A 24,966-nucleotide genomic window follows, 5' to 3' on the forward strand; every position below is an offset into this window, starting at 1 on the left:
GAGCCAAGACTCATCCCTGTGGGGAGTCCTCTGCTAGTTTTTTTGGATCCCAGAGTAATTCCGTGTTGCAGAATGATTGGCTTCCTGTTGCACAGGAAGCGTACAACGTTGGGCACGAGTGGTTTTGATATCTGGAGTTTTTTCAGTTTTTTTCCAAAAGATTGACTAGAACACGTTGTTGTATGTTCTAATGAAATCCATGAATGCGCAACTATCATATAATTCGACAGAGAGAAATTTAGCTGTATGTCAATAACCAACAGTGAAAGTGTCAGTTGTGTCTTTTGCTTTTCAAAATCAAAGTATTTTTTTCCGGTAATAGCTTGTTTTTACACCGCCATTCTAAGCGCCGAATTAATCCTTTCCATTACCTTCGCCGAACACAGTAGTGTGCTGAAAAGCCGATATCACTAACGTTTATCAGATCTTTTTCCCGACTTGTGGATGGCGACGACACGACGTGTTTTCAGCGAGTCGATTTTGATCTTTTGTGTCCATAAAGAATTACAAAATCTGAGTAGCAGCAGCTTCCCCTTGTGTGGGATGTGCCGTAACCTGGGTAGTCGGTATAATCCGGATCCGTATCAGGGGCAGTAACCTTCCCTTGCGAGAGCGCAGTCTGGAGTTCCTCCAGCGAAAAGGGTTGTGTAATGCCACTTCTCCTCTCTTCTTTCCACCTCGCCCCTTGTCTGTTACGCCAGGTGGAGCTATCATACACAAGAACGATTCTAAAAGTCGGATGTCTCTTGTCTGATAGGTTTTATTGTTCTGTATTACATTCCAGATCCAGGTTAATACAGTTTCTTCGCCGACTGGAGTGCAGAAATTGTCACGATTTTTAGTTTTTCCTACGTGAATATTTTCTTGGCTACAGCTTATGCTTTCTCAATGGCAAGAAAGCTTGTGTCATTAGAGATACTTCTGTATTTTCGTAATGTCTCCTTGCGTTCCTAGAGGACTGCGTCACATTCTGAACCCCACAATCAGGGTGATTGGCGAGTAGTTGTCCGCATATGTCGCTTTTCAGGTGTTGAGACTACCGCTGCTTCATCGATAAGCGACACCAACACGTCATAGACTCTTTCATGATTCTCAGTATAGGCTATAGATTAGTTTTTCTTCCAGTAGTATTTCGAATAGGTTCCAGTTCGCTTTGTTTGTGTTAAATTTCCGTCTGATTGCGCGGTTGACAGTCTCCATAAATTGTACGTTTTTCATAATTTGAGTTGGCAATGGATCCGCACCGAAAGTATCCGCTATTACTTTCCATGTTGTTCTGGTACAGAGTGCAGTTGATGCTATGCTAAAACCCACTGCCGTCAGAGCTTCATTTGGTCGGACTACTCGTGTGGATGAGCCGCCATTCAGTACTGTAAGGTTTTCCCAATCTAGTACATCCACTAGCATTTTTCCCCCACAGTGCATGGTGCTCGTTAGTCTCCTAGGAGCAGAAGGCGTTTTTCGAGCGAGGCAGTGATTGTTGTTAACTGCTGTCTGGAAAGGCTTTCATTAGGTGCTTTGTGTACTGAGATCAAATTCAGAGGGAGGTCGTTGATCCGCAGACGGATACCCATCCTTTGCAATGGGTCATGCTGAGTGCCCATACTGACAGCGGAAAGGTGGCTGCCTTGTTTTACCAGCAAAGCTGCATTGTCGTAGCCATTGTCTCTATCCTCTCTAATGACAGAGTAACCCTGGCGTGCGAACGATTCGTTCTGTTTTAACCGTGTTTCGGTGATGGTACAAATGTCTACTACAGTGTCGAATAGAAAATGTCGAAGGCCATGTTTGTTTGCCTTGAGCGGTCTTGCGTGGCGAAATTTACATCAACGTCTCTTGTACATTTTGAAGTACACAACTAAGCCAGTGCATGATAACCATCCTGTCAGTCAAGATAAAAAAAACATCGAAATTGGAAATTCTTCGTGTAGCCGCAAATCTTTGTTCAGTGGTAGCACGTTGTAAAAGATTACGCAGGCCAACGAAAAAATTTTTAAAAAGTTTCTTTCTTTGAGAGCTCATCTTTACACGAGATTTTTATGAGCTGAATTCAAATCTAGCCTTAGTTTTTTGTGTCAGCCATAGTTTTCGAGCAGTATGCTTTTTACTATGTAGTATAAAAATCGTATTCTATACGGTGACGGGGAAATTAATGAAACGCTTTGCTACTGCATAAGCATGGTTTATATTTACAGTAAGCTACTTAAAACATTGATACGTGTTAATAGAAGTTTCACTTGTCAGCTGGAATTGGTTTGTATTTTCTTTCTCTTTTTTCTTTGAAGCTTCTTGTGTAGCATTTTCTGCGATGAGTCGCTTGCTGAACTTCTCGGTGAAGTGACACAGTAGTCCCCCATAATGTTGGCCTTGGTAGCGTTCTCCCATCACTTTAATGTCGTGGTGAAAACGCTATCGTTGCTCCTCACTAACATCTCCAATATTGTCCGGGAAGTATTCAAGGTGACTGTTCAAAAAGTGAATTTTCAGGCTCATTAAACATCCTAAAGTTTTAGACCTCTCTAACATTGTAGCTATAATAGAAACATATTCTGGAACTTTTCATGTCCTAGGAACTTTGTAACGACTTGCTTGAATGATACCCATGCTTCTTTCTCATTTAAGGTCATTGCGGATTCAAAGTTAACATCAGACATCAATTTTCTAATGTCAGGTCCGACAAAGACTTCTTCTTTCAGTTTAGCTTCTGAAAAGTGTGGAAACTTTTGGCAGTGATACTTAAAACATGGTCCATCTTTAGGCAAAGCCTTTACAAACTGTTTCATTAGGCCCAACTTTATATGTAAAGGTGGAAGGAGAACTATGGATCTAAAAGATTTTTGCGTAGAATGTCCTCGCCAGGTTTTACAGACTCCCTCACAGGCCAGTTCTTTCGGCACCAGTGTTGATCCCTAACCCTACTATCTCATTCACACAAGAAACATGTAAATTTGGTAAAGCCACCTTGCTGACTAAGGGGCGTGCATGTTACTTCGCCACATATCATCCAACCACGAGCAGAATAGCATATTTTATTTAGCACTATTTCTAGGTTTTCGTAGCTTTCTTTCATATGCACAAAATGTCAAACAGGTATACATGTTACCATTGTGTAATAAAACAGCCTCCAGTCTTCCTTTTTGTATTCAATACCAAACTCATTCATTAGACTGGGAATGTCTGAGCAGTACACTAAATCACGTTCTTGTTAAAAAAAAAATAATAAAAAACAACTTGGGAAATTGCTGCTCTTTCTTTCTATAAATGTATATGCTAGTTCCATCTGCCAATAAGTTCTTTTATTTAATCTAGAGCCCAACAATTCAGCTTTTTCTTCCGTTAAGCCCAGATCCCTAACCAAATCGTTAATCTCTAGACTTTGTGTATTACAGTGGAATTAATCATCATCTGGTTCATGTAAATCAGATTGTACATCAGAAAATACTTATGTTGGAATAGAATTTAAATCTGGTGGTTCAGGAACCGGCAAATCGACAAAATGCCCTACTGGTCGGATGGCGGACGGAAGGTTAGGGTAGCTTATAACCTTGTTTTTCGAATTATGACCAGTAATATCAACACTGCAAAAGTAGCAGTTATCGGAATGATTTCTTGGCTCCCTCGATATCATAGAAAGAATAAATCTAAAGGCTTTTCTCTCCTTTTTGGACCATTTTCTCAGATCTTCAAAACCGCACGCAAGCACGCCCCCCCAAGATTTGTTTTGATCACAAAGTTTAGATCCAGAGTATAATAGATAAACATTTTCACAGAGTCTGTAACGTGTCTTTTGTGTTTTTAAATCACAAATTCGACACGAATATAACAAACTGTCGACAGAGTTTTTACAACCACGATTAGACATTGTACTGAGCACATGTACAGGAAACGGGAAAGTAAAGTTCGGCTGACAGTTAACAAAACATCTGTTAACATAAAAACAGAATCGACGGTTTTTTGTCAGCAAATGTTTTTCACCAGTGTTACCAACGTCATATACATTCATTATACCTCATTTTAAAATTATTTTAACTATATAATAGCTGTTAAATTCTTTAAAAATCGCTTAAAATAATAAATTTAACAGAAAAATGATTATTCCTTGGGATTCACAAAAGAACAATGGCCATCACCTTACCAACTGACCAAATGGTCTTTGACTTCTGTGGTGCACTTTCAGCAGCCTTTTTCCATTGTTTTGACTGCTGTTTCGACTCTGGAGTATAATGGTCTGATGGTTTCAGGTTTGATCATTAGTCACAAGTCGGCGTAAAAAGTCTAGCGGATTCTGATCAAACATCGCCAGACATTATGTTGAAATGCTGTGCCGGATGTGCTTTTGGTCAACAGTGAGCAATCGAGACACCCATCTCGTACAGTTTCTTCGTAGTAAACTCTCAGTGCAGAATACAATGCACTCGCTCAGTTCAGACGTCTACAGTCTCAGCAATCTCAGGAATTTTAATTCGACTGTCTTGCATTACCGTATCGTGGATTTGTCAGCGGTTTACTCTGTGGTGACCTCAAATTGCTGATAGAGCGCACTTCGTCTTCGGTACTTGTACGACCGCGTTTAAATTAATTAATCCAAAATAAATCGTTTTATATGATAGTGGATGCATTCTTGAAATTCTTCGTACGGTTCTTGTAATAATAAAGCGTACCGACAGTGAAGGCGTAACAAAAGTTTTCACTTCTTTACGCTGTTTGCTAAATCTCAATTTTTGTTGTTTATTTGTTCGAAGGATTTATAATTTTTCAGATGACGCAATCTGACGGTAATAAAATCTTATCAGGGGACCGCCCCTACTCATCACAGATTCCGTCCAAATATTTATGGTGTATATACAGTGCTTAACAATGAAAGAAGGAAAGAGGAACTCCCTGTGGACAAGCGTTTAGAAAAAAATTGCATTTTTAGCGCGGGTCGGGGGATACATGGGCCGTCTGCAACGATTGGCATAGCGGACGGGATACACAACGGTGATCAGAGGGTCGCAGGCTCGAGTCTCTGTGTGAAAACTGTCTTCCTTTCCAGTGTTTGTTTACGCAAGTGGCACTGCAAAGCAACCGAAATAACGCACAATGTATAACGTTTATTAATATTCTCATGGAAGGCAGGAAAAGGAAAGACAAAGGAAAATTTGATACTGCAAATAAGTTTCCGAGAAAGGACTGTAATTGAAATGTACAGGACTTGGTATTCCATTAGTTTTATTCTGGCGTTTAATAGAGCTCAGCAGCTAAACGCAAACACTATGGTCCCAGTGAACTAAAATCGACCAATCCAGAGTGAAAAAGAAATCATAGACCGAGAAGACATCACAGTACATTTTTTTTCAACAACACCGGCGCTTATGACCTCAGTTGCTTCTGTGCACTCTAACAAATCCAAAAACAAAATTCCACATCACCAACTATCCTCATCAAAATTGGGCGAAATAATGGGTAGCACTTTGTTTGCAAACTGTGCGATGAATGTAAACAAAGTTCGTTTCTCTGTAGAAACTTCAAGGCAACCATGTCGCCCAAGTCGAAAGAATGTGGCGTGTACGACACGTGCAAGATGCAGAGACAATTACTGCGTCCCTCTTTTCACTTCGAATATTACCACAGCACGTGTAAATGAACTATAAAATAAGTATCCAATTGCATATACCTCCCCGGAAATTTATTTCCTATTCCTAATTTTCCTTTGCGCTGCCTTCTCATACCGTTACCAAAATATTAATACTCGTAAATATGATCTATTGAGAATTATTTCAGCCTATCTGCAAAATATAAAAAATTGCTGCGAAGGGATCAGACAACCTTCGAACCACCGCTCTGTACTAGATCTGCTGCCTCGTAACTGAGCTAACATAAATAGTTAATGACTCGTCCGACCAGCGCCAAAATACTTACTTTTTTCCAAGCGCATGGCCATATTTATTCTTAAGCACTGAATGTTTAGAGAGTTGTGATAAAGTATCTTCTTCTTTCGAAGAAGTAGACCTCTTTATGAAGTTTGATAAAAAAATAACGAATTTTCTGATTTCGCCGGCTATATGGATTCGGTTTTCAAACTCTTTCATCTTGTTGTTACACATGCTTCTTATGTATGTCCGTATATTCAGCTGTTCTGAATGTTTTGTTTGATGGCAATCGAAAAGGTTAAAAGTGTTGTAGAATGCTGGGGAATTTTTACTTTTCAAGCTGATGTATCAAAGAATTTGAATTAAATTTTGCTTGAAAAGAGGAATAACGTGCAGCACCGCAATCGAAACGTTGACTGCTGATCTTCTATAAGTAAGACAAGTGTGTACGGTGGTATAAGCGTTCCAAAGGGCTTGGGGGAGACACTGAAGACGAATACCGTTCTGCACTACCTAGCACATATATTGGACATGTGGAAGAAGCAAAGAAAACGGCTCTGGAAAACCGCCGAATTACCAACAGAGAGGTTTCTGACGACGTCGGCATATCGTTCGGCTCATGCCAAGTATTATTGTTTCCGGATATTTTGGGCTTGAAACGTCTAGCAGGAAAGTTTTTCTAAAATTATTGAACTTCCGCCAAAAGCAACGTCACTTAGACGTCGCTCAGAAATTGGTGAATGAAGTCAGCGATACATAACTTCTAAATAAAGATTAACAGGTAACAAATAATGGGTATAGGAGCTAAACTGTCCTGTTTTTTGCCAAAAACATCACGTATTCCTTACTGACCGTACGACTCACGATGCACTACCCCATTGTAATCGAAGAAATCAGTGGAAACTGCCTGAAGAACAAACACAGAAAAAATTCGACAATCGCTATCAGATGTGAGGTTTCTTCTCACTGAGTTCTTCGATTACAATGAGATAGCGCATCAAGAGTCGTACGGTCAGTAAGAAATACGTGATGTTTTTGGCAAAAAAATAGATCATTTATGTGGCCCCAACCAACGTTTTCGCCGGGCATGCCCACCCCCCCCCCTGCCCCCCGAGACTTCAACGACGTTTTGCCACCACTGATGAGGTAGAAACAAAATCGTTGTCGGAGTTGAACGGCATAACGGAAAGCGGGTTGTAGAAGTGCTTCCAAGATCGGTAAAAGGGCTGGCGCATGAAGGGGAGTAATCTGAAGGGCACAAGGTTGTGTTGATTAACAACAGTTTTTTCAAGCGAACCAAAAATTACCGTTACTTTTTGACCCCACGTCGTACGGTGTTCCGCACCTGCGATATGCTTACTTCTGGTTAGGTCGATCTTCCCTTGTTCACGATTCGTTGGAAATTCAGTAAATTATAGAAGAGACCTACAATCATTCACTTTCGAATTATAACGTACAATGAGTTTATTAGCGCCTTGGTAGTTTTTTAAGAGAATCTTGCCAATGCGAGACTTTTTTACTCCAGATAGATGGAGCGAATTACGGAAAAATTTCGAAGTTATCACTGGTTCAACATTATCGTAAGCAAACATTCGGTCACTTAAAACAACGAGAAATTCTATGCTGAACCTGGAGCTCCTTCAGCGATGCGCGCACTGCCGGTAGTCGTGTGGTCGTCTGACCACCTTGACCTCAGCACCCGCGAGCGCCCGAGTAGTGGGCAGCAGCAGCGGGCGCCCACACAGCCCTCGCTCCTGTCTTCTGCGGCAGATCAGTGCGACCAGCATTTTGAGACACTGCGGCGGCGGGAGGCAGTCTGCTTCCCTATCACAACGTGGTGGGCTGCGAGCGCAGTCAAGATTCCCCGTGCGCGATACTGACCTGCGCACGGTGAATCTTGTCAGCATCGCCTCTTGGTGTTGGCCAGCCTTCGTGATCGCACGTGTTGCGAATGTTCTCCCTGTAAATTTGACAAGATTCAACATGAGCGAGTGTTTGCGCCGGATAATTATGCCTACCATTTGTAAACTGACCGGCTGACTGCTTGTAATGCCATTTGGTTGAGACAACATAGCTATGTTTGTTGTGTGCATCTAGATGGTGAGAAACTGGTGGAAGACACATGTGCTGGTTCTCTAGTCACAAGTGTTAAAACCTTAGTTGACTTCGTAAAGTTCAAAGATGATCTGGAATCTGTTAAATCACTGACATAGGTATTTCTTAAAAAATAAGAGTGGAACTACCAGTTTACTCTAGTTTAGAGTTTACATGTAAAGATCTTCGCAGATGAGGTAAGTTTCTAGTTACTCAGTGGTTTGCAGCGCGTCCCACATAACTACCTTTGTTATGTTACGGTTTCTACAAATATAATTTCCACTCTCTATCTTCGGTATTACACTGTGCAAGCGATCTGTAGCAAAGTGCTATGTGGTCGGTATCGAGAACAGTCGCATAAATGGTATACTCTTGCAAACTTCGTGAAAATACATGACATTCCGGAAATTTATCGTATGCTTCTCGATGGTTTCAGCACAAAAGTGTCACAAGTACGTAGTTTTTTCTTTTTTGTGTAAAATCGTATGTTGCAGCTGATACCGGTTTCGAGATGGGTGAATTAATTCGGGATTGACGAAGCATTTCTCATCGACAGTGTTCAGAAATTAAATGTTCTTGTAATCCGAGAGTTCGGAGATGATCGCACGCAACTCGTTTAGAAACCACAGCAGCAAGCCGGCCAGATCTGAAACAGTACCGTCAGCGGACGTCTTTGTGCCAGGGAAACCAGCCCTGCCTGTGTACACGATGTACACCTGTTCAGAGAGCGACCGCTGTCCGTGGAAGATGCTGGCATCAGGCCAGTGTGTGTGTGTGTGTGTGTGTGTGTGTGTGTGCGCGCGCGGAAGGGGGGCGGGCGGTTGACTCGTGTTCATTGGCCGGCCGCTCCGCTGTGGACGACCGACCGACCTCGTGCTGAAACTACTAAATACGGTGCCTGTGGTTTTCTTCCGATCTGTCTTCGCGGTACGTGTGTGTCTGGTGGTAGGTAGTTCTGTGCAGGATGCTCAAATGATGGTGTCTGGCGCAGGACACGATTTAATACAACGGTATGGTGTGGTGGTACAGTCGCTTGTGGTGATATAGCCTGGTTGCATCTACATCTACATCCATGCTCCGCAAGCCACCTGACAGCGTCTGGCGGTGGGTACCCTGAGTACCTCTATCGGTTGTCCCTTCTATTCCAGTCTCGTATTGTTCGTGGAAAGAAAGATTGTCGGTATGCCTCTGTGTGGGCTCTAATCTCTCTTATTTTATCCTCGTGGTCTCTTCGCGAGATATACGTAGGATGGAGCAATATACTGCTTGACTCCTCGGTGAAGGTATGTTCTCGAAACTACAACAAAACCCGTCTTCCACTGCAGTTTATCTATCATCTCTGTAACGCTTTCGCGATTACTAAATGATCCTGTAACGAAGCGCGTTGCTCTCCGTTGAATCTCCTCTTCCTCTTCCTCTTCCTCTTCCTCTTCTTCCTCTTTCTCTTCCTCTTTCTCTTTCTTTTCCTCCTTCTTTTCCTCCTCCTTTTCCTCCCTCTCTTTCTCTTTCTTTTCCTCCTTCTTTTCCTCCTTCTTTTCCTCCTTCTTTTCCTCCTTCTTTTCCTCCTTCTTTTCCTCCTTCTTTTCCTCCTTCTTTTCCTCCTTCTTTTCCTCCTTCTTTTCCTCCTCCTTCTTCTTCTTTTCCTCCTTCTTCTTCTTCTTTTCCTCCTCCTTCTTCTTCTTTTCCTCCTTCTTCTTCTTCTTTTCCTCCTCCTTCTTCTTCTTTTCCTTCTTCTTCTTTTCCTTCTTCTTCTTCTTCTTTTCCTTCTTCTTCTTCTTCTTTTCCTTCTTCTTCTTCTTCTTTTCCTTCTTCTTCTTTTCCTTCTTCTTCTTCTTCTCTCCTTCTTATTCTTCTTCTTCTTTTCCTCCTCCTTCTTCTTCTTCTTCTTTTCCTCCTCCTCCTCCTTCTTCTTCTTTTCTTCTTCTTTTCTTCTTCTTTTCTTCTTCTTCTTCTTCTTTTCTTCTTCTTTTCTTCTTCTTCTTCTTCTTTTCTTCTTCTTTTCTTCTTCTTCTTTTCTCTCTCCTGTCAACCCTGTCTTGAACGGAGCCCACACTGGTGAGCAATATTAGAGCAGTGGGCGAACAAGTGTACTGTAACCTACTTCCTTCGTTTACAGATTGCATTTCCTTAGGATTCTTCCAATGAATCTGTCTGGCATCTGCTTTACGACGATTAATGTTATATGGTCATTCCATTTTAAATCACTCCTAATGCCTACTCCCAGATGCGATTGGATGCAAACGACTCCAGTAATATACTACGCCACCCGATCAGAAAAAAACAGTGCATTTGCGCTAGGTGTTGACAGATGTTTCACATTTACGAGCAATTTTAGAAGTGATGTCATGATCGCATGGGTAGAATTGACATAAAATCGATAGAATTACGAAAATGACGGAAAATACATATAAATTGAGGAAAAATACACTGAAATGTGGGGATATTGACGAAGTACTTCCGTGTCTTTTGGCTGGTGCAGAACAATTCTTGTATGTAGGAACGAGTATGTGACAGCAAGAGGAATCGGAGATACGTTGACATGGAAGCACCAGGAACTAGGGAACAGTCACTTATTTTTCTGTGGAGGCATCTTTCTAATGTATGTATACTGAAGTAACAGTGATACACCCGAGCTGACCACTGTATTTGACGCTTTCCAAGAAAACACCATCTGCCTCTAAACTTACATGCATCTGCTTTAAGGGATAACAAAGTGGATGGGTGATTAATTGAGATGGAGCTGTAACGAGGTATGATTCAATGGCTGACTGATGATGCATTCTAGAGGGGGGGGGGGGGGGGTAGAGATGCTGCTGCAGGTCGGTTGATCATTTTTTTCCGTTGTTCTGTCAGGATGCATCAGTTGTGTGACGTAGAGCACTGCCTACTTGCGATCGTTAACAGCAAACCTGTCTGTCACCAGAGGACTTCCATCTCATCTATGATGAAACGTGACCACTCTGTTTCGACACTTCCCTATACACATACGAAGATTTACATGACACTCCATTCCCTTGTCGCATCTTGAGTGAAAAATCGAGACTTCAATTTCGTGACAAAAATGATTACAAGTTAGCAACAAGTGTTCGTAAGGCGCTGCAATCCTTTAACCATCTGCTTCACGAATGTCCTGTTTACAAAGTTAGTGGCGGCATGACGTGTAATTTCATATGTCAGACACCGTTGCTATGCGTTTATCTGTTTCCTTGTAAGAGGTATTCTCCATTATTAATGATCATTCTACACAGGACTGATGCGAGCATAGTATAATTTCGGAACCATGATCGGATGTGAACACAGGACGCTAAACGACTCTGGAAAGCTAGACTGTGCGTATATCACACAGAGCTGATGTTTTAAGGAAGTAGTGTTTCCATTTTACAGTTTGTTACCATAGTTAATTGTAGAGAAACCTGCAGGTGTGCCATGTGCAGGAAATATATTTCTTACATTAGAATATTAACAGTGCTTCATTCCACACAACTGATAGGTCGGAAACTCTAGCGATCTAACATTATAACCTACTTAAAGTGCAGAACCGTGTAGCCATAGGAGTGCATGTGTTCGTTCTCTCAAACGATTAACCTCCTGGTACTGACCACAGACACTAGGACAATACTTCAGAATTGATAGCGAAGTTGATTTACGTAAAATGCTTCAAACTCCATCTGTCTGCAGCTTGACCATGCATAATAACGGCCCGGTTCTTGTTCTTCTTAACCGTCTATTACATCACAACACTTTCAAATCTACTACTATATATCTATAAGGGGTGCTAACCACCTCGACATAGGGGGAACCTAGAGAAATCTTAACACTTGGATGGGTGCGGACTTTGCAAGCTCCATTGATCCACAAGATGCGGGATGTACTGTTCTACCCCTGGTTATTTGCAGGTTTAATCAGTAACGGTGCTGCAGGATGGGTTAGTCGAAGATAGTGCGAGGGATCTTTCAAACTTTATTCTAAGATTGCGAGAATGCCCTGTGACACCCATCCGCATAGAGACAGATCGTAAATTAGAAACTATGCTCAAAGTGCTAGAAAATATGTAGATCGCTGTCTGGTATACATAGATGATGTATATGTTCGAGAATTAACAAAAGAATGAGGTACTGCAGTCATCTATCTACATTCGCAATGGTACCTGGAAAGTACACAAGGGGCGGTTTAGCAGTGATACTGAAACTGCGAAGCATACTGTCCCAAAATTGGTAGGTGTCTAGATGACTGTAAAATTGTTCACACTATCTGTGATGCCTATTATTCCAGTGCATCGACGGTGTCTTTTCCATCCCACCCGTCCACCGGTAAACTGTTGATTGCCATATATTGATTGACTGATGTCCCTTGTTTGAGATGGAGCAAGAGTCTTGGTGGAGGGGCGGCAGCTAGCACCGAAACAGTGATCACATACATAACTGCAACATGAGGAATCAATCGAAACGGAACACAGTATCACCAGCTATCCCATCACTGTGACAGATGAGTTTAAATGTAGAGGTTGTCAGTCACCTTGTGACAGCAGTTTGGAAAGGCTCCACAACACTGTGAAACTCTACCAGTTTTCTTACTTTGTGACTGTCTTCAGTAGTAACAACATGACTTACACCAAGCGATGTCTAGTTTTCTGTGAGAGACAACGAATCAGAACATGTTAACGTCAGTTTAGAAACTGACACTGACCTCGAACTTGTGGCAGTAAAAACAGAATGTATGGCAGTGTACAAAGCCGGCTACAGTGGAAAAAGAACGTTTCAAACGACGACACAAGAAGCCTCTCTTGCAACTGACGGTATAGTCTGTGGGATATGGTTATCCTCCTATAGTACGGGCGTTGACACTTCACACTGGTCTGTGGATCAATACCTGCGTTTTTTTATAGGATCACCACGTGCACTCGATGGCATCACGCAGATGGTATTTGTTTCCGATATATGGGAAGAGAGATGTGGTAAAACTCTTATCGAGTTCTTAATCGGATGAAGTTAGCAGAGGTTTTACAGTTCCTAATTTTTCTCTGTTGGGTGGTACAGAACAACGATGATAAAATGCTGGGGTGATAGGCGTGAAAGGACCCTGAGGTACACGGATTTGCTTCAGAGTGCAGCACCTGTATGTAGTTTGGAGACGCACCACAATACAGTAGCAAAATCCTCGTCCTTCTCCCAGTTCCCATTCTATCTTTTATACAACATATTCCCATCCCCATCAAAAGGTCAAAACACAATGCTGTTGCAATAACTCAGCTTAGCCTGTTTGTACATGGGCTGCAGAATGTTGTAGATATAGCTCTCTCCAACTTCTGCTCAGTTCTGACTTAAATTGGAACGATCACATGCACAAAGCTGCAGGGTCGCAGTGCAGAGTCTGATGGGGCAGTTGCAGGATGCATAGGGACAATCTAAAATTTTACTGGAGCAGGTTCGAAAAGGTGACTCGTTTCGAGATATGAAAGTGCCAGAAATATGATTAAAAGACTCGTCCATAGGATGCAACGTAGGAATGTGATTGAATCGAATGACTTGACTCCAATTCGTAGACAGCATTTCTACCGGAAAACGTAGCACTAGTGATCTGAAAAGCTAGTGTACATTTCTTACGACCTCAATCAGCACACCATCTACTGTTTGTGATCCTTCGCAGTCAACCAACACTATAACCCAGTGTATATATCGCAGAAACCCTGACGTGGCAATGAGACAGAATGCGTTACAAATACTGGCTGCATGGGCGATCAGCAAATATCGGGTTCATACGTCGTTCCTTAGCTGAATCGCTTTCAAAAATTGGCGTTTTTATTAAGAGCTTAAACCAATCGGCGACGTGTAACCACACTGTTGGTCTGATAATATACACTCTGGCAATCATCGTCTATATTCAGTGTTGCGGTGTTTGTCTGGAAAAACCACATTATTCGGAGGTAATGCCATACCTCGATTTATAAGGCTTGTATAGTTTTTAACACAGATATAATTACCGATGCTTGTGCGCACCTGTAGAACCCCTTGTGACAGTAACATAGTCGTTGCGAAAGTGTTATTAACATCTGGCGGCTTACATCTCTCCTTTCAGTCCGGAACCGCGCGACTGCTACGGTCGCAGGTTCGAATCCTGCCTCGGGCATGGATGTGTGTGATGTACTTAGGTTAGTTAGGTTTAAGTACTTCTAAGTTCTAGGGGACTGATGACCACAGATGTTAAGTCCCATAGTGCTCAGAGCCATTTGAAGCATTTGAAAATCTCTCCTTCTAAGACACAATGGTACCACTCACAAGAACGACTTATGATACATGTCCACTCATCGCTGATTTTCGGTCAGCATTATTTTGTGTCGGAAGCAATCAGTTAAATGACAGAGTATTGTACAGGGTATTTATCAATGAATATTGGGGTTTTAACGCTTTATAATAGTTATTATATTAAACTTAGTTATAAATGATATGCCAAATGAAAGAGCAACTCAGTTATACCAAGAACTTGTCATGCAGCACACATCCAGCGCTCGTCTAGCGGATTGCAGCGGAAGCATTGCGCGCTGCGCATGCACACTGGTGCCAAACACAACTGTTTGAGTTGCTCTTTCATTTGACATATCATTTATAACCGTAAGTTAAATATAGTAAATATTTTAAAGCGTTAAAACCCCAATATTTACTTATAAACGCCCTGCACGTAGTAGCAGGGAATGCATGATAGGTGAACTTTGAGCATCAGGCTTACAAAGAGAGTGCGCGCGTGCCCGCGCGCAAAGAAAATGAATATGACCTGTCGTAAGGGAAGGAATGGATTTGTAAGCCACAAAGGGAATGGAAGATTTTATTTATTTTTTACTTGGAGAAGTACGTAAAGTCATCAGTGGTACAGATATTTCTATTTCCATAGCCACAGCCGTCAGAAGGGGTATTTCTGATACTTCGCTCATTGTCGAATGTTGTCGTATTGAGACCATAATCGTAATATTTAATTCTAAGTATAGTGATGAGATACGTACGAGTGTGTGGTCGGTTCCTGGGATGATTCTGTGCGGGGGTGCGTGGCCTGTGGCGGGAATTACTCACATGTCCAGCAGACAGCAGGAGCCGTCCAGAGTGAGAGACCGGTTGGGGTACAGGAATGTAGTTGACCTGTCCGTGTCGCCCTCTAGACGGCTAAATAGCGAACTAATACCCTGTACATGTTGGGCAGCCTTCGTGATCACATGTTTCTTCGTGGAAATTGGATTATTTTATATGGACGTGTATTTGCGCCGGACCATTATTCACTCCCATGTAATTGTCCGGTAACTGCTTCTGCATATTACCTATCTTTATTTTGTTGAGAAAACATCGATTGTGTTGTGTGCATCTAGCAGGTGAAAGACGGGTGGAAGACCCGTTTGCTGCTTCTTTAGATGTGAGGAACATCTTAGTTGACTTTGTAAATTATAAGGATGATTTGGAATCTGTTAGCTCAGCAACATCGGTATTCGGGAGTGGAAACATCAGTTTCCTCTATTTTTTTGAGTTCTCATGTAACGGTATTTGCAGACGGGATATGTTTAAAGTTACTCAGTTGCTTACAGTATGCTCCACCTTGCTAAAGTTTCAGGTTTCTAGAGAGAGAATTTCCAGTCCATATCTTCGGAATTGTTGCGTGCAAGCGATCGGTAGAATACTGCTGTGCTTGATGTGGAGAATTATCGTGAAAATGGTATGATATTCTGGAAAACTATGGTCCTGTAATCCCAGAGTCTGGAGATGGGTATAGCAGGCAAGCAGGTAGGGGCCAGAAACAGTAACGCCTTTGTGCTGAGGGGAACCGACCCAGCCTTTGTACACCAGTTCAGAGTCCGAGAAAGCTTCCGGATTACGACGATCGACGATTTGGCTTGCGGCTCCACCTGGTTGGGTGAATAGTGGACTAAAACCCAGTTTGCGTTGAGTCGCCTTCAGGAGTGTGTGTGTGTGTGTGTGTGTGTGTGTGTGTGTGTGTGTGTGTGTGTGTCGCATGTACACTCTGCAGGAATTTGAAAAGATTCAACATAACGAGTGTTTGTGCTGGGGATGTTGATAGCATTCGGACTGCTACCACTGCGGTCCTCGTCCACGGCCGGCTGGCCTCTCTCTGGCTGACTAGCCCTTCCGCGGCTGCAGTCATGGGCCGCGTTTACAGCGGCAGCTTCCTCCGCTGGTGCTGCACTGTGGCGCAGTGAGTATGTGGGATGTATTTGACGATCTGTAGACCACTTTTGCGTGGTTGAACGGTCAGTGCAATATGGCGATCTGTACAAAATAGTTTTGCCGCTGAAAGTCTCATCTGCAGTGGTAGTTTCTTAGCGGAACGGATCACCCCCCTGTTTGTAGGGGTTCTTTGTACGTTTGGAACTAGACTACAGGTGTTTCGTTCATGAATCTCCATGTCCGTCTCTCTTACACTGTCTCAGTACTATCCACCACCGTGGCACCCGCTTCGCCAGTGGCACTTTTTCCACTAGCCAGACTGAGATGGTTTGCCGAAGCAACTGAACTACCTGTGTCATACCGCCGTGACTTTCTCCCCGGAAAATACGCCTGCCGTTTGTCTGCCATTGCGCGGCCATCCATCGTATGCCACCTTCTTCGGTGACTCCTTTGGTCGCCAGTAAGGGACACATCTCTCTTCTGTTGGCTCCTTGAGTCTGTTTTGGCTATTGCTCCGTCAACATAACTTCATGCCACTTGCTACTTTCCCAGTGGGTGTTAAGTATTCATCGCCTTGGCTTTGTGCAGTTGCCCGTGTTCAACTCGTAGTTCATTCTCTTTCAAAGGACACTACTCCAGACTCCCTCTACTCTCAAAATTAGGACACTACTCCAGACCCTCTATATTCTCAAAAGTTTCTCGTCTCAGAACTTCGCCTTGGTACCTTTAAGTATACTGATGGTTCTCAGACTGACCTTTGTGTCGAGTGTGCCGTCGTCACTGGCGCTGACGTTTTTCAGTATCGGCTTCTGGAACACTGCGCAGTATTTACAGTAGAGCTCTTCAGTCAGTATCAGTACATGCAGCGATGTAGGCTTTTGAATAACGTCATGTGCTCCTATCCTCTGTGCCCTACAGAGCCTCTATGTGCTGTACACCATCCATCCCTTAGTGCAATGAGTCCAGGAATGGTTTCACTTGATGGAGCCACTATGATGTTTATGTGGGTCCCTGGGTACATCGGTCTGATGGGAAACGAGGTGCCGACGCTGTTGTGCCACAGCTTCAGTCCTCATTCCTTGGCCTGCTAGTTCTTCCAGTTCCTCATATGATCTTTTATCTATATCATACTCCATAAGCCATGTAATGGTGTGCGGTGGAGGGTACTTTCTGTACCACTATCTGATCCATACAGCCCTGTTCCACTCGCGAATAGTGTATGGTTGTAATTTCTCGAATTTTCTCCTCATAATCCATACGAGACATGGATGTGGGGGCAGTGAAATGTTGTCTGACTTGTCCTGAAAAGTGCTGTCCCGAAATTTAAATAGTAACTCTATCCGTGATTCACAACGCCTCTCTTCTAACATCTGCCGGTGGAGTTTGTTTAGCACCTCTGCAATGCACCCTCGCTATTTAAACGATCAGGTGACGAAACGTGCCGCTCTTCGTTGGATCTTCGCTATCTCCTCTATCATTCCTACCTGATAGGGATCCCAGATAGATGAACAATACTCAGGAATCGGGAGAAGAAGCGGCTTATAAGTCACCTCTTTCGGGGATCCGTTATATTTCATTAAGATTCTTCGGGTGAAACGGAGTCTGGTGTCTGCTTTTTTTCCCCATGTCTTTTTTTATATGGTCATTCCACTTAACGTCCCTCTGGATAGTTACGACTAGTTATTTTACGGCAGATGCTGTCTCGTGCTGTTTGTCATCAATAGTGTAGTTGTACAGCAGTGGATTTTTTTCCTATGTATGCGCAACATGTTACATTCATTTATGTTCAACTGCCAGAGCCTGCACCAATCATCAGTTCTTTGCAGGTCGTTGTGCAAATTCTTACCGTCCTCTGGCGTTGCTGTCTGTCTGCAGTTGGTGTCACTTTAGCATCTCCACTGGTCATGGGGAATTAAACATGCCCCAGCAGCTTGGACTTCCTCTCGGATTTCTCGCCAGAAAGAGATCATCTTCTGTAAGTTGCGTATTGGGCACTATATTTTTAGCCATCGCAAATTAAGTGGGGATCCCACTACTGTGCTGATTGCCCTAAACCTTTGACGGTTCAACATTTCCTGATAGCATGCCCTTTTTTTTTTTTTAAACTGCCAGCATTCTCATTTATATTTGCCGTCTGAGCTATCGGCCGTTTTAGCGAACGACTTACGGGTTGGCAACCGCGTTTTGTTTTTCTGTCGTAGATATATGGAGAAGAAAATTTAATCTTCAGTTCAGAAATTTAGTTCAGGACCTCCTTTGTCTCTAGGGCGTATTTTGTGGACCTTCCTCGAAGTCCATGTTTTTAGCTGTCTTTCCTTCCGTTGATTGGGCTTAACGTTTAGTCGTTTTTAACTCCTTTTTCGTCTTCGTGTTTTACAGTTCTGACATGGGCGCATATAATCCTAGGTGTTTTTCTTCCCTAAAACAAAACAAACGGAAACTGTGCCCACAAACACCACTACCGCCAGGTCCATCATCATCGTGGTACTAACTGGTGATACCAACTCGTTCGACAATGCAGCTGTACCCTGGACTGTCGCATTCCCTATCATTGACCTACACTGCATTGGACCTGGCTTCGACATTATTCTGTATGTAGCAACAGTTATACCCCTGCCCACCCTGTAACAATTACCAAATACGCCCTGCAACTGTATTTAAATATTATGGTTGCTATCACTTCTGGGACAGAATTTCACAAAGGTTCATTGATAACTCGAATGTGGACTGCTAATACCCTGCAACTTCCCACAATGCTTGTGAAGCCATTGTGGAAAGGATGCTCTCTTAAATGGTAACTACATGTGGTATACTTCCATGAAGTGTAACACAGTTCTGAACTCTGCTCGAGCACCCTACAGAGGACAGTAGTGATGCTGAAGAGAAGACCATCAACCAAATTTGGGTGAGAAATGGCTGCCAAATAGCAGGCGAGTTTGGAAGTGTATCAAGAGTCATACTCAATCACTGTTTTCAGCGTTCAGGAAGGGGGGTTAGGTAATGCATTCAGCCATGTACAACTCGGTACATGCTTATATATCTCTGATCTACTTCATGGAGGTGAGGTCCAGTTTCATCCTCCTTCTGAAAGATATTGCCAGTAAAAGAAAACGGACACATTAATGCCCAGACTCAAGATGAGAGGGATGAATATTACTTTCCAAGGTCACTTTTGGCTGGCAATAGAAATTACCCAACAAATGCAGTCCTTTGTAATAATTAAAATATGTCTAATGGCCATGGCTATTATAATTTCTAAGCCATTTCGTTCTTAATAAAACTCCAGGACATTTCAAATGCACACTGGACTCGAATTTACGACGACGATGCCGGGATGGTTCCTCTGAAAGGTCATGGCTGACTACCTTCCCTACTCCGATGAAACCGATGACCTCGCTGTCTAGTCTCCTCCCCCAAACAAACCAACCCCAACATTTCAAAATTCGTGACACTTAACATTCGGTTTATATTTACGGACTTGGAGTTAATAGAAAGCCAGAAGATGACCATGAATACACATTGCAAAAAAAGGTAGTAAAGCATAAAGTAGTTGGACCACTCTACTTTTCAAAATTTCCTCCCTTGGCGCCCCAAACATGTAGATTTCTTGCAACTATTAAATATTGGGAAGCAACACTGCTTGTGAATCAAAAGAATGTCGCTCCTGATTTATCAAAACATTTTGGTACAAGACATTTGTCACAGATGCGTCAAATCTTTCACAAAGAGATATTACCTAGGAGGACTCCTCATAGTTTGCTCGAGCCAGGAACAGCCTTGTGTGGAATTGCCTGCTGTCCTTAAAGGTCAAGAACATCCACTACCAGATCCAATGTTCCTTCATTGCGTATACAGACTTAGTGCCTCCTAGCTCCTGTGACACGTTTGTGATTATGACCCCACTGCCACCCATACAGTCGTCACAGAACATTTACCATTTACATTTTTGGCTTAGCTCGAGAACCTGGTATGGAAGTTGATGGGATTTATCGCAACAACATTTTCGTGACTGACTCGTAGAACAATGATGCCCTGTATGAGCAGGCAGCCGATCGTCGTGTTGGTGGGCTGCCATTGCATAGAGAAGACGAAAGTCCTTGTAGAGACCATAGTGATATATGGGGGAGGTTCCACAGTGCATCTCACAACTAATGCAACTTAGAGCCAACTATCAAGCTCGTCTCACCCCCTGCGGGTCCGGGGTAAGAATAGGCCCGAGGTATTCCTGGCTGTCGTAAGAGGCGACTAAAAGGAGTTTCAACCGTTTCAGCCTTCCATGTGATGGTCCCCCTTGGGGTTTGACCTCCATAAGTACGAGCCTTTTGGGGAAGGACACCTTACGTGGTGTACCACTGGTCCTAAGTGCACTCAGCATTGCACCGGCGTTGTAACCATACCCACTATTCCTCAGATTGGGCCTAAACGCCTGATAGGCTGTACAAGTTACGCCCATAGTGCATCTCCATCTGCCCCAGCGATCATGATGGACTTTCCATGGCACCAGAAATCCAGCACGGTAGCCAGCCTGTTGTGGTGGGGTCGTCATGTACCCTCTAGGTTGTAGCCCCCTGACAACACAGGGATCGTACTGCCGATACCTGAGCTGCACCCTCCCCACGTCGGCCAAGGGGTAGATGCCCGTCTCCTTGGGGCATCAGGACTCCCGGCAACGGTCATCCTGCCAGGTGGCCCTTGCTGAGGCTGGGTGGCGCTCGTGGGGAGAGCCCCTGGTCAGAGTGGGTGGTATCGGGGCGGACGTTTCGCAGATGAAACGTCAACACGTATCAGGTCGCTCTGCGGCCGAGTCTTTCAAAAGAAGAGGTACCGTTTCTAGTTCTGGTTCTCCTGCCCTTTCCCCCTTGGCCACTCCCTGGGAGGAGGGACAGGCCCGCCGGCTTGAGGCGAAGTACTTCCCCCGCTATTTGGTCTGTTCTCGAACCGATGGAGGGACGTTCGCCACCTCCAAGCCCATGTTCTTTGTTCAGCACATTGAGAACATCTTCGGGGAAATTGAGGCTCTCAGCAAGATGCGTTCGGGGTCCGTTCTTATCAAGACCACCTCCGCCACACAGTCGGCAGCGCTCCAGGCGTGTGACCGTGTCCATTGTCCTGCATCTGGCACTAAATCGGACGCAGGGGGTTATTTTCATCGTGACCTCCTGCTACAATCTGATGAGGAGCTCAGGGCCAACCTGGAGCGCCGAGGCGTGCATTTCGTCCAGCAAGTCCAACGTGGCCCCAAAGACCATCGCATCGACACTGGGGCTTTTATCCTCGCCTTCGAGGTGGACGTTCTCCCAGAGAAGGTAAAGGTGATGTGCTACTGGTGCGACGTGCGACCTTACGCCGCCTATTATGCGCTGTTTTCGGTGTTTGCGCTTTGGGCACATGTCGTCACAGTGTGAGGCTGAGCCCCTTTGTGGCGGTTGTGGACGTCCTCTTCGTGAGGAACATACATGCACCCCACCACCTCGGTGCATTAATTGCCCTGGCCTCCACTCGCCTAGATCCTCAGACTGCCCCGCATATCAGAAGGAGAAGAAGATACAGGAACTCAAAACTTTGGATCGGCTCTCTTATTCTGAGGCCAGGAAGAAGTATGACCGCCTCCATCTCGTGCTGTTGACCACTTCGTTTGCCTCAGTTGTGTCCACTCCTTCCGCGGTATCCTCACCCCTATCCAGTCCCCCCTCCGCCTCCTCTGCCACCAGGGGGCTCTGCCTCCGCATCCCAAATCCCTCCCTTCCAAATCCTCCTCCCCCGTGGCTCCCGCCCCCTCTGCCCCAGGGGCCACCCTTCTTCCTCCTCTCCCCCCGCCACCTGAGAAGCGATCCTCTTCTCAGGCATCCATCGGGGAAACGTTCCGGACCCCAGCTTCCGAGGTCCGGCGTTCCAAAACGAACCCCGCAAGTGAGGACTTTCTTAGAGTCCAGCCCACCACCCCTGTGCCTCCTTGGCCTTCCAAGAAGGCCTCAATGAAGAAGTCTCTATCCCCCTCTCCACCCCGGCGCGTTTCGTCTGACGCTCTGCTGCCAGGCACTCAGCTGGCCTCTCGTCGGCAAATGATGCTGCCCCTCCTACACACCCAGGGACAGCGGACGCAGCTGGCGACGAGTCGATGGAACCGAATCCGCCTCATGTCAGTTGTAGCATTGTTCCCTCGCAACCTCCCCCTCCGCGGCCGTCGAGGTGACCAGCTCTTCCCTCGTCTCGTTCCCCCAACGTTTTGACTAGCGATGGCGTTGTTTCATTGGAACATAAGAGGTATTCGGTCTAATCGGGAGGAATTACAACTACTCCTCCACCTGCACTGTCCGCTCATCCTTGGTCTCCAGGAAACCAAGTTGCGCCCGACTGACCGTATTGCCTTTACCCACTATACCTCGGAGCGGTATGACCTCACCCCTGTGGACGGTATCCCAGCTCATGGTGGGGTCATGTTGCTCGTTCGGGACGATGTCTATTAGCATCCCATCCCATTGACCACCCCACTCCAAGCAATAGCTGTCCGCATTACTCTTTCTGCTTTTACTTTTTCAGTTTGTACCATCTACACTCCACCGTCGTCTGTTAGTCGGGCTGACATGATGCACCTGATCGTTCAGCCTCCCCTGCCGTTTTTATTGTTTGGCGACTTCAATGCCCATCATCCCCTTTGGGGCTCTCCTGCATCCTGTCAGAGAGGCTCCCTCTTGGCGGGTGTCTTCGACCATCTCAATCTCGTCTGCCTCAATACTGGCGCCCCGACTTTCCTCTCAGACTCTACTCATACCTACTCCCACTTGGACCTCTCGATCTGTTCTACCACTCTTGCCCGTCGGTTCGAGTGGTATGTCCTTTCTGACACCTATTCGAGCGACCACTTCCCCTGTGTCGTTCGTCTCCTGCACCACACCCCATCCCCACGTCCTTTGAGCTGGAACATACCGAAAGCTGACTGGTGACTTTACTCCTCCCTGGCGACCTTTCCGGACCACAATTTTCCCAGTTGTGACAGTCAGGTCGAATTCCTCACGGCTGTTACCATCAATGCTGCCAAACGTTCCATTCCTCGTACTACCTCTTCTTCACGTCGTGTTTCCGTCCCCTGGTGGAACGAGGCTTGTAGGGACGCTATCGGTGCTAGACGACGTGCTTTACGCACCTTTCGCCGCCGTCCTACGTTGGCGAATTGTATCGAATACAAAAGACTCCGAGCGCAATGCCATAGAGTCATCAAAGAAAGCAAAAAAAGCTTGTTGGGCCTCTTTCACCAGCTCCTTTAACAATTTTACTCCCTCTTCTGTCGTTTGGGGTGGCCTGCGCCGGCTGTCGGGCATTAAGGCCCACTCTTCGGTACCTGGCCTGACCTCAGGTAATGAGGTCCTTGTTGGTCCTGTGGCTGTCTCCAACGCCTTTGGCCGGTTTTTCGCGGAGGTTTCAGGCTCCGCCCATTACCACCCTGCCTTCCTTCCCAGGAAAGAGGCAGAAGAGGCTCGGCGACCTTACTTCCACTCGCTGAATCTGGAAACTTATAATGCCCCCTTTACTATGCGGGAACTCGAACGTGCGCTTGCACTGTCCCGGTCCTCTGCTCCGGGTCCAGATGCCATTCACGTTCAGATGCTGGCACACCTTTCTCCGGCAGGCAAAAGCTTCCTTCTTTGTACCTACAGTCGCATCTGGACCGAAGGTCAGGTCCCCATGTGTTGGCGTGATTTTGTCGTTGTTCCTATACCCAAACCCGGGAAGGATAGACACCTTCCTTCTAGTTACCGCCCCATTTCTCTTACAAGCTGTGTCTGTAAGGTGATGGAGCGCATGGATAATGCTCAGTTAGTCTGGATTCTTGAATCTCAACGGCTACTTAATAACGTCCAATGCGGCTTTCGTCGCCGCCGCTCCGCTGTTGACCACCTTGTGACCTTGTCGACATTCATCATGAACAACTTTTTGCGAAGGCGCCAAACGGTAGCCGTGTTCTTCGACTTGGAGAAGGCTTATGATACCTGTTGGAGAGGAGGTAACCTCCGCACTATCCACAGGTGGGGCCTAAACGGTCGCCTTCCCCTTTTTATTGATTCCTTTTTAACGGATCGAAAGTTTAGGGTACGTGTGGGTTCCGTATTGTCCGACGTCTTCCTCCAGGAGAACGGAGTGCCTCAGGGCTCCGTCTTGAGCGTAGCCCTTTTTGCCATAGCGATCAATCCAATTATGGATTGCATTCCACCTAATGTCTCCGGCTCTCTCTTTGTCGATGACTTTGCGATCTACTGCAGTGCCCAGAGAACATGTCTCCTGGAGCGCTGCCTTCAGCGTTGTCTAGATAGCCTCTACTCATGGAGCGTGGCAAATGGCTTCCGGTTCTCTGAAGAGAAGACGGTTTGTATCAACTTTTGGCGATATAAAGCGTTCCTTCCGCCATCCTTACATCTCGGTCCCATTGTTCTCCCATTCGTGGAAACAACTAAGTTTCTAGGGCTCACGTTGGACAGGAAACTGTGTTGGTCTCCACATGTCTCTTATTTGGCGGCCCGTTGTACACATTCCCTTAATGTCCTCAGAGTGCTTAGCGGTTCATCTTGGGGAGCGGATCACACTGTCCTGCTTCACTTGTATCGGTCCATAGTCCGATCAAAGCTGGATTATGGGAGCTTCGTCTACTCGTCCGCTCGGCCATCCCTCTTACGCCGGCTCAACTCCATCCACCATCGGGGGATACATCTTGCGACTGGAGCCTTCTACACTAGTCCTGTCGAGAGTCTTTATGCTGAAGCTGCCGAGTTACCATTGACCTTCCGGCGCGACGTACTGCTGTGTCGGTATGCCTGCCGGCTGTTGTCTATGCCCTACCACCCCGCTTACCAGTCCTTCTTCGC

Source organism: Schistocerca americana, unplaced genomic scaffold (assembly GCF_021461395.2).
Source record: "Schistocerca americana isolate TAMUIC-IGC-003095 unplaced genomic scaffold, iqSchAmer2.1 HiC_scaffold_49, whole genome shotgun sequence".
In the NCBI taxonomy this organism is placed as follows: domain Eukaryota; kingdom Metazoa; phylum Arthropoda; class Insecta; order Orthoptera; family Acrididae; genus Schistocerca; species Schistocerca americana.